We start from the raw sequence: 18,423 nt of genomic DNA on the forward strand, positions 1-18,423 counted from the left end.
GGCGAGACTCAAAATGGCCGCCGGCCGCGGTGGTCTAGCGGTTCTGGCGCTGCTGTCCGGAACCGCGGGACATCTACGGTCGCAAGTTCGAATCCTGCCTCGGGCTTGGGTGTGTGTGATGTCCTTAGGTTAGTTAGGTTTAAGTAGTTCTAAGTTCTAGGGGACTTATGACCTAAGATGTTGAGTCCCATAGTGCTTAGAGCCATTTGAGCCATTTTTCAAAATGGCCTTTTCCACCACGAATAAAGTTAACGGAACAACCTTCCGTTCCGTAAGGCCCTTTCGTTGATTATTCTATGTTCAGTGGTAGCGGCTGTGCCACGCTGGACCCTTTCCCCGCTGCCAATGACGGCGCAGTCGTTCCTACGCTTGTTTATGTTAAGCAGGAGAAGAGTCCTCATCGTCAAGAACGGTGACAGACTTAAGAGTCGGTCGACGCGGGCGTATTATGAAAGTTCCGTGAGCGGCCTTCAGACTTGATATTCCCCTTCGTGCCCCCCTCCCCCTGCCCCATCCCACCCAGCCTCCTCCCATCCTCCACCACCTTTCCTCTGACACTTGTTTGTCGACTGCAGCACGGCCTAGTCTGTACGACAGAGTACGGGTGCTGATTTCTCTTGCGTACCTTACAGGGCTACATGACTGTTGATTTTCATCTGTGTTCTTGAACGCCGGCTCCCGAGAACACTTAAAAAGACAATTTTATACCATGGTAAACGCATCGGTGTTGCACGGTTCCTGTAATTAGAAAGAAGTGACAACAACTCTGCAGCTTGCCAAAATGTTGTTTTTCATAGCTTTCGTCTGCCACTGATAGCATGATTATTAGCCATGGAAATCACCTTTGATTTTACCTTGACATGCAAATTCTAGAAGTTAATCTCCAATTAAATTTAATGGCCATGAGACCTGTGTGAATAACAACAAAACTGATAGATTACTAGCTGTTTGAAATTAATTTTCTTAGTTAATTTGTGTATTTCCTTTGCTGGTCAGTGTTAATATGACTCAATATCATCTTAATATGCACTGCAAGAAATTACTCATACTTCGTACTAGTTTGTGACTGGAATTTCTATAAAATTACGTAAGTCGAGAGTGATACATGCGGCATATTTCTTATCAGAAATGTCACACAGTAAGAGGAATACAGTCTTTGAGACACTACGAAATTGTTTAAGACCCTGCGTTATCAGAAACTATTAAAGTATATTTTTGTTAGCTGCATTCAGAATAATTTATGGAGACCTAATTAAATATCCCGTGGTAAATTAAGATTGTGTCGCCTCGTGTTAGGCATGTATGAGCAGGAGCTGTTGTCGTGGTAGTTCGAGTGAAATATGTAAGAACTCGTATGGTGAAATGTAGTGAAGAAAGTAAATTACGAATGGCATCGGTGTTGAACATTGTCCTCCGCCCCCTCCGTTTATCGTAAAGCTACATATTATCATATTGTTAACTACTAAAACAAAACTCCGTCCGAACTGGCCCCGGAACACCTAACAGTACGTATCGGCCGCCGTATCACCCTCACCCGACAGGCGTCACTGGGTGCATGTACAGAGGGGCATGTGGTCAACACACCGCTCTCCCGGCCGTTGTCAGTTTCCGACGCCGGAGCTGTTACTTCTCTATGAATTGGCTCTTCAATTGGCCTCGCAAGGGCTGAGTGCACTCCGCTTGCTAACAGGGCTCGGCAGACCTGGACGGTCATCCATCCAGGCGTCATCCAAGCCCGACAGGACTAAACTTAGGTGATCTATTGGGAACCGCTGCACCACTGCGGGAAATCGGTGATCTGACGGGATCGGTGGTACCTGTACGGCAAAGCTTTTGCATTATAAACTACTACTTTCAGTGAAAAATACGATTTGCATGTTTTTACAACCCTATGCGGGATGTAGTCGAATTACGTCGGGTGATGCTGAGGGAATTAGATTAGAAAATGAGACACTTAAAGTAGTAAAGGAGTTTTGCTATTTGGGGAGCAAAATAACTGATGATGATCGAAGTAGAGAGGATATAAAATGTAGACTGACAATGGCAGAGAAAGCGTTTCTGAAGAAGAGAAATTTGTTGACATCGAGTACAGATTTAAATGTCAGGAAGTCGCTTCTGAAAGTATTTGCATGGAGTGTAGCCATGTATGGAAGTGAAGCGTGGACGATAAATAGTTTAGGAAAGAAGAGAATAGAAGCTTTCGAAATGTGGTGAAACAGAAGAATGCTGAAGATTAGATGGGTAGATTACATAACTAATGAGGAGGTATTGAATAAAATTGGGGAGAAGTTTGTGGCACAACTTGACTAGAAGAAGAGATCGGTTGGTAGGACATGTTCTGAGGCATCAAGGGATCACCAATTTAGTATTGGAGGGCAGCGTGGAGGGTAAAAATCGTAGAGGGAGACCAAGAGATGAATACACTAAGCAGATTCAGAAGGATGTAGGATGCAGTAAGTACTGGGAGATGAAGAAGCGTGCACAGGATAGAGTAGCATGCAGAGCTGCGTCCAACCGGTATCAGGACTGAAGACCACAATAACAACGTGCGGGATTCTCGAGGACATTAGTCATAATCTTTCAGTTCTGCAAAATATATAAAGTGAGTTTTAGGTAGATTGTCGACACCACCAAGACTTTGTTAACTTTGCTACGCAACAGAAAATTGTGTAGTAGAGCCAGGAAAGGTTCTAGGGTCATCTTTTATGAGTGCAGATGAGGCAATTCTGTTTTGAAACATATTCTGTTAAAATATTTGCGCAATATTAATACGTATAGTGCTGTATTACAAATAAACGCGCCATATTGCAGTTTCACGTACCGACAATATACAAGCTAGCACTAATGATCGTTCCGTAATTGTGATAGATCGTTCTGTTCGGTTTTGTGATTGAGGTCTCGTAATTTGAAAGGAAGAGGAGACGGCTGCTGCCACGCAGTGGACGAAACGAATACTATAACGTAGAAGCTTCTACACGAAGGACTCAGAACAGCGCTGGACTACTACATAGATGTCCCGAAAACATACGTTCTCATCTATTCCGCTGTCGTGCGTTCTGAACTTGAATTCTCATAATCATGATCATTCTCTCTAAGATTTATTTCGCATTTACGAGTCATGATTATTATATTTACACGAGTACATTTATCCCACAAGAACAGCGTACATACGCTCCCGGTCGTAACCACACTCGAGTGGTAACGGTCATTACGTCTCCAACACAAGTTGGCGAGACAATCGATCCATTTAAGATTCACGGTTGGTGCGAAACAATTGCGCTGCCTTAGAGCAGCGCGGCGCGGGCAGCGTTCCAGCGAGTTAATTGGGAGATTTGTGCGGCGGGGCAGAGGCCGGTCTCGAGCACCGCCTCCCGGCCGCTGCCCGCTGCCTCCTGACAGCGTAAATCACGGCGCAACGGCAAGGCGCCACACCGCGCCACTCTGCTCTCCCGCAATTAATAGATTACTCTGGCGAGCGCGCCCGGGCGTAATTTACCGCGTCAATTAGTGACTTCATATTTTCCGCCGCCCGGAAGAGGCGCCCGCCACTAGAAAGTAGCGCCGCGCGGAGGCCTGCCCCTGTTCTCGCACCGTTCCGGAAGTACGCGAGTCTGCGCGCGAAAACTGTCTTTTGCGCGCTGGTTTCGAAGTAAATCTGTTGATCCGTCCAGGAGCGTGGTTTGTAACAAGCAGTTTACTTTTATCAGTACAATCCGTTACAATGCAGCTCTGATACGCGTGTTAAATACGAAACTTATTTGCCATCAACAATACTGGTATTTATAAAAGAATGACCAGATTTTGTATGGTAATAATTACGAAACATGGGACGTGCAGGCAACGAAATCGTAATGGACTTGGCCTAGAGTTTCAGAAAATCGCCGTTAGATGTCAGTCAGTACGTATTCGCAGTTTGCAGTCAGAAGTAAGATGGCGTCCGCTCAACAGAGGGCGTTTTGTGTCCTGCAGTTCGCAAAGAGTGAGTCACTGATTTCGGTCCAGCGTGCTTTTCGTCAACGTTTCGGTATTGATCAGCCTGCACCCAAAAATATTCGTCGTTGGTATCGCCAGTGTGAAAAGACAAGATGCTTGTGCAAAGGTAAGCGTCCAGGTCGACCGTGAACTTCCGATGAGATGGTGACATGGATTCGGCAAACGAGCGGAGTCCACGAAGGTCTACTCACTGAGCAAGCGGAGAACTGGCAATTCCTCATACGACTGTCTGGCGAGTGTTAGTGAGACAGTTACCGCAAGCTTTTCAGGGTGACGATAAAAGGAAACTGGTCGACTTTAGCAATGCTCCGATAGAGGACATGGAAAACAATACATTTTTACCACGGTTGATTTACAGTGGTAAAGCAACATTTCATGTTAGTGGTAAGGTAAACCGACATGATGTGCACATATGGGGACTCTAGGACCCTCATGACATTACTGAGCACGATACAGGCTCACCAAAAGTGAATGTTTTTAATGCCATTTCTTGAGGAAAACACAGTGACTGGAATGAGCTATCATCAAATGCTGCAGGATTGGCTTTCTCCACAACTTCAGGGGGACACCCGATGATCTCATTTTCCAACAAGATGGAGCCCCGATAGAATGGCACAACAACGTACGTCAGTTGCTCAATGACACACTGTCTCAGTGCTGGATAGAACCCCGAGACACTGCCCTGCTCTTTTGGCCTCTAAGATCGCCAAACATGACCCCATGCTATTTTTTCTTGTGGGGATATGTGAAGTGACATAGAAGAAGTGAAGAACAGAATAAGCGCCACCATAACTTCTGTAAAAGCAGACACATTACGCAAAGTTTATGACGAATTTAGCCATCATCTAGGTGTTGTTCGTGGTGCTGCTTTCGACAATACTGCGTATTTCGGAATGAATTTTTCACTCTGCAGCGGAATGTGTGCTGATATGAAACTTCGTGGCGGATTAGAAATGTATGGCGGTCCGAGACTCGAACTCTGGACCCTTGCCTTTTACCGGCAAGTGCTCTACCAGCTGAGCTACCCAAGTAACACTCATGACCCGTCTTCACACCTTTACTTCCGCCAGTATGTCATCTCCTATCTTCACATCATGCACGTGTGTTTGTTTAACAGACAACTGTGCTTGTGAAGGGTTTTGTATTACGAAAACTACAGACAATATTAAACGTGATGCAACAGACTTGGGAAGCACGACTAATTTCCATGACAGTATAATTTAATTTTTCGAGGGCGCCTATTGACGAAAAGAGGTTTTTCAGAACGCCAGTAGTTTGCTTTTACGACGACTTTTTTTTCCGGCGCCTCGTCTCATTACGCCCGAAGCATTGAAGAAGTTTATTGCTTAAGAGCCTTGGCTGCGTAGCCGCTATTTATTAATTTCATGTTTCGAGAATGGCCTGAGAAACAATTGGTGTCTCAGCTGTGCGAAGAAGTGGGAGAGAAAGAAAGGCTTTAATTACGCGAGGAAGGCCGGACGGCAGTAGGGAGCGCACCAAGTTGTAAAAGCAGTCCGGCGCGGCGCAACACGGACTCAAGTGAGTAGGACGGATCTTTTAATCGCTCGTGTTCACGTTTATCGTCTCTGCTTTGGTATCCGTCTGGACTAATTAGCAAGGAAACTAGATTAATCTTTAAGGCAATCCCCTGTATTGAGCCAACGCTGAGTTGATCGTAAAAACAAACGCATATGAAAATCTAAGCACAAAAATTCTAACAGCAAGAAGGAGAAATGCTTCGTTACACCCTGCTAAACTCAGACCAATAGAGGTTCTTTCCGCACTTTAACATAACGGTGCCATTCCATCTATATCTGAGCAAAGGGACATCACTTGTATGTTACGTACATTAACCGTAACCGAACAGTTCCGCTCTGACAGATTGATTATAATATTCGACATATGGCGTTTGTGATTAAGACAGTATAAATCGAGGCAATCAACGTCCTTAGAAAAGTAGTTTGAGAAAATGGTGGTTATAATATTTGAAACAGAATACTAAGAAGTAAAATATACAACGGAAATCTGATCTAAACACGTTAATATCTTAGTAGAAATGCTGTTTCGCAACCGAAAATTTTGTGTCAACTGTTGTTGAAACAAGCAAATGTGTCCTAACACCAATAATTACTTTCATTTTTTACTTCTCTCCAGCAGTATCGCAGAAGTTAAAGACAGACACTGCTAGCATACCTTTCCCACAGAAAGTACTTTGAAATATGACTGCACCACATTACTTCACTAAAAAGACGAACGAATCACATCACCAGATTTTCTGTCTCAGAAACTTGACGGTGGTGAGGATGAAACAAGAGAGAAACGTTCAAATAATAATTAAATTATCTCGAGCACCTTAATTAGGTTCAAACTGAATATGAAGAGAAGATACAGACATTAGACTGTTTCCCTTGCTTCGCTCGACAGGCGCCATTATCGCGTACACGACTGCATGTGTGAAAGCGCAAAGGAATCTGAAGGACATCCATCGATCATAGCAGGAAGCGGCGACACCCAATTAGCTTTTATGTATCCACAGCAGAGGCACAAATGTAGGTTAAATAGATTGAGCATTCCAAACCCACTTCATTTACATAAACAAGGCACGAGGACTGAGCGCTCCTACGACGATAATATTGACCGGTGCCGAACACATTAAAAGTTGCCCCTCATCATTAAAAGGATATTGTGAGAAACGTACAGTGGCCATCTAACACAATCCATTGGATGCATCACGAATGCGTTATACCTGGGAATGTATCGTATCGTTTTTAACAGAGACATTTCTGATGCATCTGAACTGACCTAACAGTCGGATGAATTATTAATTTAAATGATACCACTCAAACCGGTCGTTCAAGGCAGTAGAAAATCTATGCCCGGTATTTAATTATTGCAGAAAGTTCAAAAATGTATTTTGGCGTATTGCCCTGGCGTATTGCTATCATATATTCTAAAACTCCTTTCAGATAGTTGCATGTTCATTTGAAGCTACTAAACTGCAGTATTTGTAAGAAATTGACCCGACCTGTACAATTTATATAGCGCTAGACAGAATCTGAAAATAGTTACACATATCCGCTAGTTAGTTTTGTATTGATCTTGTAATCTCATTTCAACCTCACTAGCGTAAACGACTGTGAATATCTCACTCAAGTCGACGCATGCACATTACTCTTTTGCCGACAACAGACGTACGCTTTTTTAGAAGTTTCTCCGTCAGCTGTTTCAAATGTGGTGAAGCAGTACGGTATAAGCGGTGGGAAAGAATTTAAGAGCATCAGTTGGAAACGTTTGTAAGGATTTCAGACACTGTCAGGTACGCTGCAGAAGATACTGCAACTGGAGTTCAGCCGATTATCTCTCTGTTTATGATAGAAACGAATGGGACAAACAGGATAACATCGCAGAGTGAGATGAATTGTTTTCAGGAATATTCATCCTGATGTCTCTCGAATCGATTATAGGAAGACGAGGCTGTACGAAATTATGCGCTCGCTACTAACTTCCTCAGGACTGCGTTAGAGCAAATACCGATCTTGAATAACAACATACCGTGAGGATAACTACTATCAAAAGCAATGGCACCAACTGTAATCACTATTAGCGTGGAAGTTCAGACTGAAGCATCAATTGTAATTTCTTGATATATTTAGTAATTTATGTCCACTAATTTTAATTTAGCAGCAGTTCGAAATGACTGTAAGCTTTACAAGTGGCAAGCGCACCACAGAAGTTGAGGCATATGACTTAAACAAAATATATAGCACATTAAATTTAGAGGTCCGTCAACGTACCACTTCCTGTCTCCTGATAAACAACATCGTTGCTAGTGCTGAAGGCCGAGGAAACAGTATCGATACTCGTGTTGAAGGGCGTTTTGGGCAACCCTGCACCTTTTATATGGTTTTGGTCAACTAAATTTTTTAATGATCTGGACAGTATGGAGAATATCAAGTAGTGCTATGTTCTTGGAATTACAGCTGTCGGATTTTGGACTGACGTTTGCATGAATAATTGATTTAGATTTTCGTTATATATTCTCTTCAATCTCTTCTTGAAGCGTCCAAGCTACACCCGCATCTAGGGTTCTGACACTGAATAAGCATTGTCGGGTTTAGCAAATATAATGCAACATACATTAAAGTTTATCTAGGGTATATGACCAGTGTAACGTGCTGTTCACGTTAAGTCGATGTCGTTTTGAATTATTACCAATGTTCTGCTTCCATCTCCTATTTTCGTCAGAGGAAAAGTGGTAATAGTTGCAAGTTGGTCGACGTATTTAATTTTGCCAATTTAATTACGTGATGGACGTGTTAATTCAGAAAACTAACTGGAGCTCCAGTCACGCACTCTTATCAAATAATTGCTTGCAGAGAAAAAGTTAACGTGTCATCATATTACTGATGTCAGCGACGTATCTTTTAGTTTTCGAATCGTCAACAGAGGAATCACGACTTTGATTTCATGTAATGACATCTGTTTAACGATAATCACGTAATTAGCTTCTTTTTCATATTTTCATATTGTGCCACAGGGTGACCGAACGTCATTATTGTACAGCACTTACCGTAGAAACGTTTGTGCAGCACTTACCTGCTAATCATCAAGAAATTTATTAAAGGTAATAAGCTGTGGCCTTAATTCTGTTTTACTTATTCCTGGAAGTATTTTTATTCTTATGGATCACAAAAAACACTTGATAATATTTCCAACTACCATTGTAATTCAACAGTCTAAACGCGGAGCGCAGCACATTTAACGCATGGCTGTGAGGTGGCGCTCGACTCTGAGGTATCCGCTTTAAATCCCGCTTGTATTTGGGCAGCGAGAGGAAGACAATTGTAATATCAATTTCCTGAGCACCAGACCTTGCGCCAATATAAAACCTAAAGCTATCATGGAATTGAAGGTTTGTTTCTGAGCCACAGTTCTGTAATAGGCATGGTGCTTTTAGACGTGCTCTGCCGTTGCGTTCCTTCTATGTTTCAACTGATCTACTCGGCTAGTTATAGGGCCTGCAATTTAACGTGGATTCAGAATCGCGGTGTAGCTCGGCATTTTTCACATTAACAAACTCTGCTTGAGACGAAAGGGAAGTAATAAGTGACAGACAAAAATCCTAGAACTGACCACGGGCCGAACCCTGGATCTCATGATCTGCAATCTCATATTTTACACAGATTAACCGAACCAATATACTAGATTACATTTCAGAGGTCTAAGCGGTGTCTCGTGAAGTGGTTCCAAGTGCTCCGTTCGTCGGTGGGGCCTTTGATATGGCGATCCCTTAGCTGCGATTCGAGGGAAGTAGGCTATGAGTTGGCTCTGGGTTTCATCCTTTTTTGTTTGATCAATCATGATACAACACGTTAAAGCACTATACAGTGTACACAATCATTATAGCCATCTGCACTCAACAGACAAACTTAAAGGACACAACTGTCACACTTCATATAGGAAAGATGCCACTGTGCTTAAATAAAAACCTTTCCAGATAGGTGGTTAAAATTATTTTTACTTTGAGCCCGTTTTCACGAGGGACTCCCTGGTGAAAATAAGCTACTGGTAGCCGTACTTATCATGCGCACGCGTGTTTGTCAGCCACCAACCACTAAGCGACTGGTTGTGCCGAGTGTAGTCGAGTTCTTAAAATACTGAGTACGCAGAACTCTGCGCATGTGCAGAAACCAAGCGACGGTTACGTCGCCTGCTTGCATCGAAATTTAACCCACTCTTCCCCATCCCCACTCACGTAGTAACGGATTTTTGTATCTTCTTAATGTTAATTTCATTGTTTACGTAGTTTTCGCTACAAACTGAGAAGATTGCACAAGGATTTGATATTTTTGCTACGAGTGTTCCCCACAAGAGAGACCAAATATCTGAAAACAAGAAATTTTCCTAATTAAACCTAACTAACCTAAGGACATCACACACATCCATGCCCGAGGCAGGATTCGAACTTGCGACCGTAGCGGTCGCGCGGTTCCAGACTGTAGCGCCTAGAACCGCTCGGCCACCCCGGCCGGCCAAAAGTGAAAAGATCAGATGTATTAGCGTACAAACGATAAGGCAAAAGGATGCTATGTACTGCCTTCTAAATATTGCTTGATGTGTTTACCTGTATGTTTATTTTCTCGATCAAATAAATGATGATGATCTTTCAGTTTTCAGCAGTGTGGGGTATCTGTCACACATCTTTGACAGGAACATCTACAATTAATTTGACTTCGGTTCTTAAGAAAGTCATAGAAGTTGCTAGTTTCTTAATGATGTTACTACACTGCTGCTTTTTGTAAGGACTGTCCTTCATAACCACACTATCACAGCACAAACATCTCTAAACGCCTGACAACAGCGAAGAGGTCTCCCCCCCCCCCCACCCCCCCTCCCCAACAGCATCTGCGAATAGAACATAAACAAGATTTGACGACATTGGAGACACTCTGGTACACGCGTCATAGTGGTACCGGTGAGGCATAGATGTAGGCGAGTTTATAGAGGTTGTGTTGTACGCCGTAGGGGGTGTGGGGGGTAGCAGCCACGAGCGCGGCCTGCCCGCGCCCACGGTGAGCGGATGGCCGCGCCGGAACACAGGCGCCGTGCTCCCAAAGCGGCAGCGGCAGCGGGCGCTGACAAAGCGCTGTAGTCGCCTGCTTATCAGGCGCACGCTCCGCTCCGCAGGAAGTGGCCGGCTTCTGCTCTCGGGTGACGCTTTTAGACACGTCTGACCAACCACAATTACGGCTTTCCGCGGAAAGATAACCAATAAGATTCAGCAGTTTTTCAGCCTACCAAGTTTATTTGGTTTCCAAGAAGTTTGTCCATAGCTCATGATTGTTATGAGTTTGGTAAAAGAAAGAAAAAAAAAGTCTGGGATATCTGACGTACTGTGTGTGTTGCATCGAAAAATGAAAAAGTTTGTTTGGCGAAATATTTTTCACTGTTGAGTATCAGTATTATCGTTCGAGTGTAATTGTCGTATGTTTGATTTGATTGATAAGGGGACTGCGCTTGCTTGCTCTGAGCGCTATGGGACTTAACATCTGTGGTCATCAGTCTCCTAGAACTCAGAACTACTTAAACCTAACTAACCTAAGGACATCCCACACATCCATGCCCGAGGCAGGATTCGAACCTGCGACCGTAGCGGTCACGCGGTTCCAAACTGAAGCACCTACAACTGCACGGCCACACCGGCCGGCGCTTGCTTGTCATGTTAGTTTCAATCCATTACTGACGACCTTACATACGTGTTCCCCTGCTTTCTCCCGTCGGTAGCAAAAATCGTTGGTCTATATTAACAGAGACATATTTTGATAGTGTAGGACCCCTCCGATAAACCAGATTTAGCTTTTCCGTTATATCCCAAAATCACTTCAATCATCCCCAAGCTCGACCTTATGCTCCGTCGACGGGACGCAAAACCCGAATCTTTCCATTTCTTTGCTGTATTCAGTTTATTTTGCCCTTTATAGAGGGTTTTGTATTGGTGGGGAGCCGAGCTCGTTGGCCCCGCAGCGCGCGTGGTAAGGTGGTATTGAACCAAGGTTTCTCATGAGGATTATGTGGTCCAATTCATCAAAAACCTCGTGGAAACTTTGATCATAACCGGGGGATATAATGACCAGTAGCGAGGCGTGACTGAATTGAAGGAAGCGCCACGTAAAATAAAATGATATTCTATACTTCGTACACCACACAGATTTCAGGTGTCGAGTTTACGAATGCGTGAATACGAAAATGTTCAGCATTGTTCAGTACTGAATGAGTTACAGGCAATCGTCACTCGAGCGACGGCGGCTGTCCGATTGTCCTCAGCACGGCGGGTGCTTTCGAATAAACTCAAACTGTATCCAGAGCAAATAAAATATTGTTTCCCATGAGTTTGTTCTTTTTCTGAAATTCTTGGGGATGCCTCGCGCCTTCATCGTTTGGCCACGATTATAACTCAGATGATACTGAGTACATTCCACTTTGGTGAGAGGGTAACAGATGATCTAAATTCGCAGGTCTATAATTTCGGAGCAAGCAAGCCGTTGCTATGACATTGACCCAGTTCCACATTGGCAGTGGGCGGAATTCTTAACGCTAGTAGTGTATATATCTGATATTGTCACACCAACTGTACACCATGCTCACAGTGACTCTCAATTATTTGCTGGAGAAATATCTTAATATAGGACGTTTTATAACGAAATTGGACTCCCAAGTACTAAACGCACTTTATTTCACATCTGTCGTGTACATTTTCAATCAATATTAACGCAACCAAAATTCGAGACTAAGTAAAAGCTGTCATGAAAGCTTAACAGTGATAAGGTAGAAAGTGACCCCGGATCTAAAGCCTTTATTTGCGGTTAAACCATTATGCGGTCGCGCGGTTTTCGTAACGTTTATAGTCGCATGGGGTGTTGCTAACACCTCAAATAAAAGTGGCTATAATGACATTGTTGCGCGGCATATCACTGATATGAATATGTTTACTCCAGACCTGGTTATTTAGAATGTTATCTTCCGGTACATTATCGTTTTATTTAATATTACTTTAGTATTAAATTGGGTTATTTGAAACATATTTCCCATTTCTTACTGTAGTTTCTTTAATTATTTATTTCTGTTATTCTTCATACTGTATTACAGGTATAAGACATACATATAATTAAACATTTGTTCACTCAACTCATACAAACATTTTATGAAATCAGCCACTATGACTGGCTGCAAGGGATGCGCTATCGCAACACTTTTCACAAACATTTCTCATGTGCTTTACACACACAACTTTCAAACATCGAGCACAGTGCGATTTAACTTTTATATCTTTGCTGCGATGACAAACTGTGCAACGCTTGGGCTTCAGTATTCTTTGTTCAGAAGGTGGTGCATTGTTGCTGTCTTCAATTTCCGCCATTTAGCGGCTTTTCTGCCTAACTTGTTTAGGCAAGTAGTGAGTGGCTGCTCTCTTGCACACTATGGGATTTACTAATGACCTTCCGACATCACGTAAAAACATTCTTCGGGAAATCCTCTCATTGTTATTATTTGCGTATATGATGAAGGCGTTAATGCAAGCAGTGTCAATCATTCGGAAAAATAAGGCAAGTGGTCAGCGTGTAGTTTTTCTTGAGGCTGAATAAGTAGCGCACATTTCATCTATTGTAGCCACGCCTGATTTGGTCTTATTGTGGATTGTTATATTGTCTGGTTTCTTTTCCTCCACAATATTAGTGTCAATGGCACCGTCATGATGCAAAGATGAAAGGAGAATAACGTTTTTGCCCTTCTTTGGCACATATGAAACTATGGTGATATCCTTTCTGAATCAAAAAAGGCTGCTTCTAAGGTCATGACCTCTCGTGCAAACAAAGTCTGGAGGGAGCTCACTCTTATTTTTTCTAGGAGTTCCTACTACTGTAAGTTTCTTTTTCAGGAGCTCTTCAGCCAGTGGTATGGAACAAAACCAATTGTTAACAAAACTAGTTGTCTAATGTCACATTGCATCCTGTACCTTCGATAGGCCGTACAAGTCTATTTACTACCTCCTTAGGCGAGTTTGACAGTGCTAAGAAGCCACACTATGGCTTTTCCCAACATAGATTTCCATTCCCAAAGTATATCATGTTCTTGCGTCACATAAGGTGAAATTTTCAAACCATATTTCACAGGTTTGCTTGGCATATACTGTCGGACACTGCATTTGCCTCTAAATGCAAACAGTTGTTCATCCACTGTCATATATTCAGACACAATACAATTAATTACTGACACAGTTTGACATGAATAATTCAAACACTTCTCTGAACGCAGCTAGGCGATCAAGTTCTCTATGCTGTGGTCTGTCTCGAATATCATCGAATCTCAAACAACGCAACAAGAAACGAAAGCGCTGTAAGCTCTTTGTTGCATGAAATATTGCAATTCCAAAACCATTTATGTTGGATAAGTCTTACAGATTTCGGTGTCCTGCCCTGTAATGCCTAGCCAATATCAACAGACACAGAAGAGATTTGATTTCTTCCTCATTTCTTGGTTTGACATCACGGAGTCTTGTGAAATTTGATGCCATGTGTTGTATGTAAATATTTGTGCACGATGTAATCGTTCTAATTATTATGTCATTTATAAATATCGAAAAACAGCCCACAGCAGATTTCCCATATTTTGCGATAGCTTTCACACCAGGGAGATAAATAATGAGGTCTACACTTCTAGTTCTTATGTTGCGAGTAGGACAACTTTTCATCCGTTTTGTAACATTATCCTTTCCAATAAAAAAATCATGCTTGCTTTCATTACCCGCTGCGCTTACTTGCGGTTCCAGTTCCAGGTTGTCGTCATCCTTCGTTTTCTGTTGTCATTGTGATGAGAGAGAACTTCACAACTGTGTTTCCTCCTCTTCCTCTTCTCCTCCTTCAAACGTTTCGTCTAAGGCCTCTTCCAGAAGCATCCGCACTCTTTCTTGTTCTGTTTCGTAACGATCCATAGCTGTTTTAACTGCACAAGAGTGAGAAAATACAAGCAGTTGCTACGGAACACTACTGTGCGCTTTCTCGCAGCACTGCAACACAAAAGAGTAGCGCGGGGTTCCGACAACACCCCAAGGCACATTGTTGCTTGTTTTCTTGGAACTTGCGCTTCCACTGTTACTCAAAGCTTTCACATTACGTCCTAGGAAGGTACCAAAGAACATGACTTTATACTCCTATCCATTATGTAATAATTCATCGATAAGGATAACTGGGGTGTTCTGAACAACCCGCGCGACCGCTTAAGGGTTAATTAGATGAAAATGCTATTCATTTAATGAAATGCACATATTACACATATGTTTTGAGATGTTATTCATAAATCCATTACTTCATTGTTTCCACACTTGGAATATGGACTACAATGTTAACAGTAACTGTCAAGACTGTTCTGTTGGACCGCTTTGTTCCAACAATGACCATTTTTTTCCGTGAAAGACTGTATTTTCTACTTCGCTGTCTGAAAATGCGACAGGTTGATCAGTACCTCGACCCAGACTTTTAGATTTGGAAAACGGAAAAATAGATAAATTCAGACAGCAAAAATAAAATAATTCTTGTCATTGATTTGCTAGCTTTCCGTCCGACGGCGTCGAATCGGCCAAATACACTATTAACAAGGAATTTAGCCCAGGCACATCATTTTCTGTGATTTCCCTAAATCACGACTGCCAGGATGGTATCAGCAGACAGAAGGGTGTATTTCGTACTTCAAACTTGTCCAAAATCTGCTTATCAAACTTCAGTACTCTTATTCTATGAGACATTCCCTGCTCTCTCTTGCTTCAACGAAAAAAATATGAATTCCTGTGTGTCAGATGTAGCAGGATAATGTTGTTAGAAATTCGTATCCAAAATCTGCTTATCGATCTTCAGTATTCTTATGCTATGAGACATTCCCTGCTCTCTCTTGTTTCAACGAAAAATTATGAATTCCTGTGTGTCAGATATAGCAGGATAATGTTGTTAGAAGTTCGTATTGTGTCTAAATAAACCAAAACACACGAGGTGCGGTCTCCAACATTCCCCCCCCCTCCTCCTCCACCCTTTTTAAATCTACGAGTCAACAATGTTTTATTGTCGGTTGCGTTATGTGTTGGAGCAGTTTTCTAGACCGCGCCTCGTGAACTGTGCAGTTTTCATAACACAACATGTGTTCGCAGAAACGTGTCAATTTTTACGATGCTGATTTAGATGGTAATTGGTGGATGGAGGAAGATGTCACTGATATAGACCAAGAATGGACGAAAAAGACGATGATTTTGCAGTTGTCAGTGATCAAAATTCTGTCAGCGAAGTGGTGACGAGGATCTTTCGTTTCTCCAGTAAAACACTTTAAGTATTAGTTAAAATCAAATGCGCTCTTAGTGATGGTAAAGAAAAACACAGAACCCAGACTTTAATTTTAATTTTGCGAAATTTTTTGCACCTATCGAGCTTTATGTACACATTTAAGCCCTGGAAATTAGTTTTATGTGAACATTTACTTCCTAAAGAGATAATATATTTTTTCATAATGGAAAATTAAGTTCTTTAACTGTTAGTATATGTGCACTATTTGAAACACTGCACAACAGTATGTGATTTTTGTGATAAAAAATATGATACTGCAGGCTTTATTTAGTGCAATAAAATCAATAATGAATATATAATAAAAAGTTAATGTTATGCAATCCAAAATTTTCAATTGGTTTATGCCTTAAATCTTGGTTTAAAAATAGAGGTCTCAAGGGACCATACCTTGTAGTAAGATTACACCGCATTGCAAATATGAATATCCAAACTCGAAGCTAATTCACCATTATAGTAAAGTGTTTAGCTCTTTTGTGTTAGATTTTTATTCGTTTTTTTCTTTGTTCTCATATTTTTTCATACATGAAACTAAATTGAAACACATAATATACGAGAAGAAATATTTTAAAATACTTTTAAATTTTAGAACTCCTTAAAGAAAACTGCGTGTGGCTCAATAGCCGGGTGCAAGTCTTTCGATCGGGCGCCAGTTTGGAGACTTGAGTGCTCCTTATGTGCCGCCTTTATTCAACCGGGAAAGAGGCCCTACAGTTTAAAGTGGAATCCGAACCACGTGACGTTTCTGGCGACTCCTCGTACTGTTGAGAGGTGAGAACTAGGATAAAAGCGGACATAAATTTCGTGGTCCAACAGGAATTCAATCCCGCGACCTGTTGGTTTCCAGGCACGCGCTTTACCGTAAGACCACCAGACCCGACATTCTTTACGATGGAAGAACAATACGTGCTGAATAAAACTTGACTGTTATTATCTCATCTTTCACGCGAAAGTTTCTACACTGACCATCAAATCCTAGTATGAAACGGGTTTCAAAGAGTAAATATCTAGAACTAGTTTTTTTTCTACATTTGATAATATATGCCAGTATGTAAGTGTTGTGGAACGAAGAGTAACTTCGCTAGTTAGAGTTGGCACGAAGCCCACACTTCTGATTGCCACATTAGACGCAGCGTCTGAAAGCGAAGTGCCGGAGATTTCTCCAAGTCCCTGCAGCCTATCCCCTTTAAAGCGATGTGAATCCATACCTGCAGTGGTAGTGGCAGCAGACGGCGAGTGCCCTAGCTGTCTCGCCGCGGTCGGTCGATATGCAGAGGTCGCCAGCCCCGAACAGTACACAGGCTGCGCCTGCGTGCATACCGATCACCTCTACTGTCTGGATATGTTCTCTGCTTGCCTGCAAAGAAATACGAAAACAGTATTAAAAAACATAAATTTTTGGAAGGTTGCAGATGATCAGTATTTTAGTGTACAGTGATTTGAACGAGTCACTGTGGCAGTGATTACAGTAAAGTAGGGCTCATCTGTTTAGTGACATAATGCGCACTGTTTCCTCTGCTACCGTTCTATGTGTAAATATGTTGGCACTTAGTCTAACTTCAAACCAACGTCCAGTAATGACAGTGTAAGGCAGAGCTATGCGTAAAGTCGACGGTTCTGCGGAGGTTTTCAGGATAATGATCTTCGATCTCAACCCTGCATGTGCAAGTCCGCTTTTTAAGGTTTGCCATAATGAAATCGCGCGCCCTCGTTCCATGCTCACTTCACGCATCATCACGCGCGGGACATGAACCGTGAAATTACCAAACGGAATTCCACGACGATTACGAGGCCGCTAACCGATATTACGCTCGGTGCTGGGAACTGCAGGTGATTACACGCCGATTAGAATCATACAGCCACAGCACATAGTGCAGGAGTTAATTGGATATGTTACTTCCGTATTTAGATGCGCCGAATTTTTATTCTTTTTCAGCTGAGATGTTCCTTTCTGCACTTCAGAATTATGTGTAGATAACAGAACGACATCTGCAGCATCCATGAGGGAAAAGTTTAAAGCTACATAGACCTCATCAGTGTTACGCAAGTTGCAATTGAGCGCTGTGAATGAAATGCGTTAGATTTTCTCATCACTTAGCTTCTCTAGGAATGGTTTTATTTACATCAAAGAGCTTTTCTGTTAGTTTATCCTTATTCTATTATTTTTCGTTCTTATAACTTTCGCTATTATGAGCCCAGATTTTTTAGGTTTTTATAAAACAGATTTTAGCCTTTTATTTTCTCGGAGTTGCCGTTTTTAGGTTAATAAAAACTATTTTACTCTCATTGGAGTCTTTTAATTAAAAATATAATGACCACTAATATTAACATAGAAAATTTTATTATAATATTGACATAGTTATTCTAGTTACTTGTAGAAAATAAATAATTAATCATGCCTTGTATCGCCGCTCGAAAAAATACACAATCAATCTGTTTTGTACTATTTTATGAGAATTCTTTTATTGAAAAATTCTTTTCATGTGTAACTATCATAAAAACAACACACTTAAGATTTGTGCATATGTATGACCACAATCCATGGCGT

The 18,423-nt window shown here is 41.9% G+C and overlaps 1 protein-coding gene and 1 long non-coding RNA gene across 2 annotated transcripts in view; one reads left to right on the forward strand and one right to left on the reverse strand.

The window, feature by feature from the left end:
* LOC124794827 overlaps nt 1–17,224 on the reverse strand; it is a 261,987-nt gene extending 244,763 nt beyond the window's left edge. Inside the window, exon 1 of the long non-coding RNA XR_007016616.1 lies at nt 17,084–17,224. This is a non-coding gene — a long non-coding RNA (uncharacterized LOC124794827). The remainder of the gene's footprint in view (nt 1–17,083) is intronic.
* The window catches only part of LOC124794819 (fibroblast growth factor 8-like), a 164,999-nt gene that overhangs the window by 45,346 nt on the left and 101,230 nt on the right, over nt 1–18,423 (forward strand). The gene's annotated exons all lie outside the window — the stretch shown is intronic.

Source organism: Schistocerca piceifrons, chromosome 1 (assembly GCF_021461385.2).
Source record: "Schistocerca piceifrons isolate TAMUIC-IGC-003096 chromosome 1, iqSchPice1.1, whole genome shotgun sequence".
In the NCBI taxonomy this organism is placed as follows: domain Eukaryota; kingdom Metazoa; phylum Arthropoda; class Insecta; order Orthoptera; family Acrididae; genus Schistocerca; species Schistocerca piceifrons.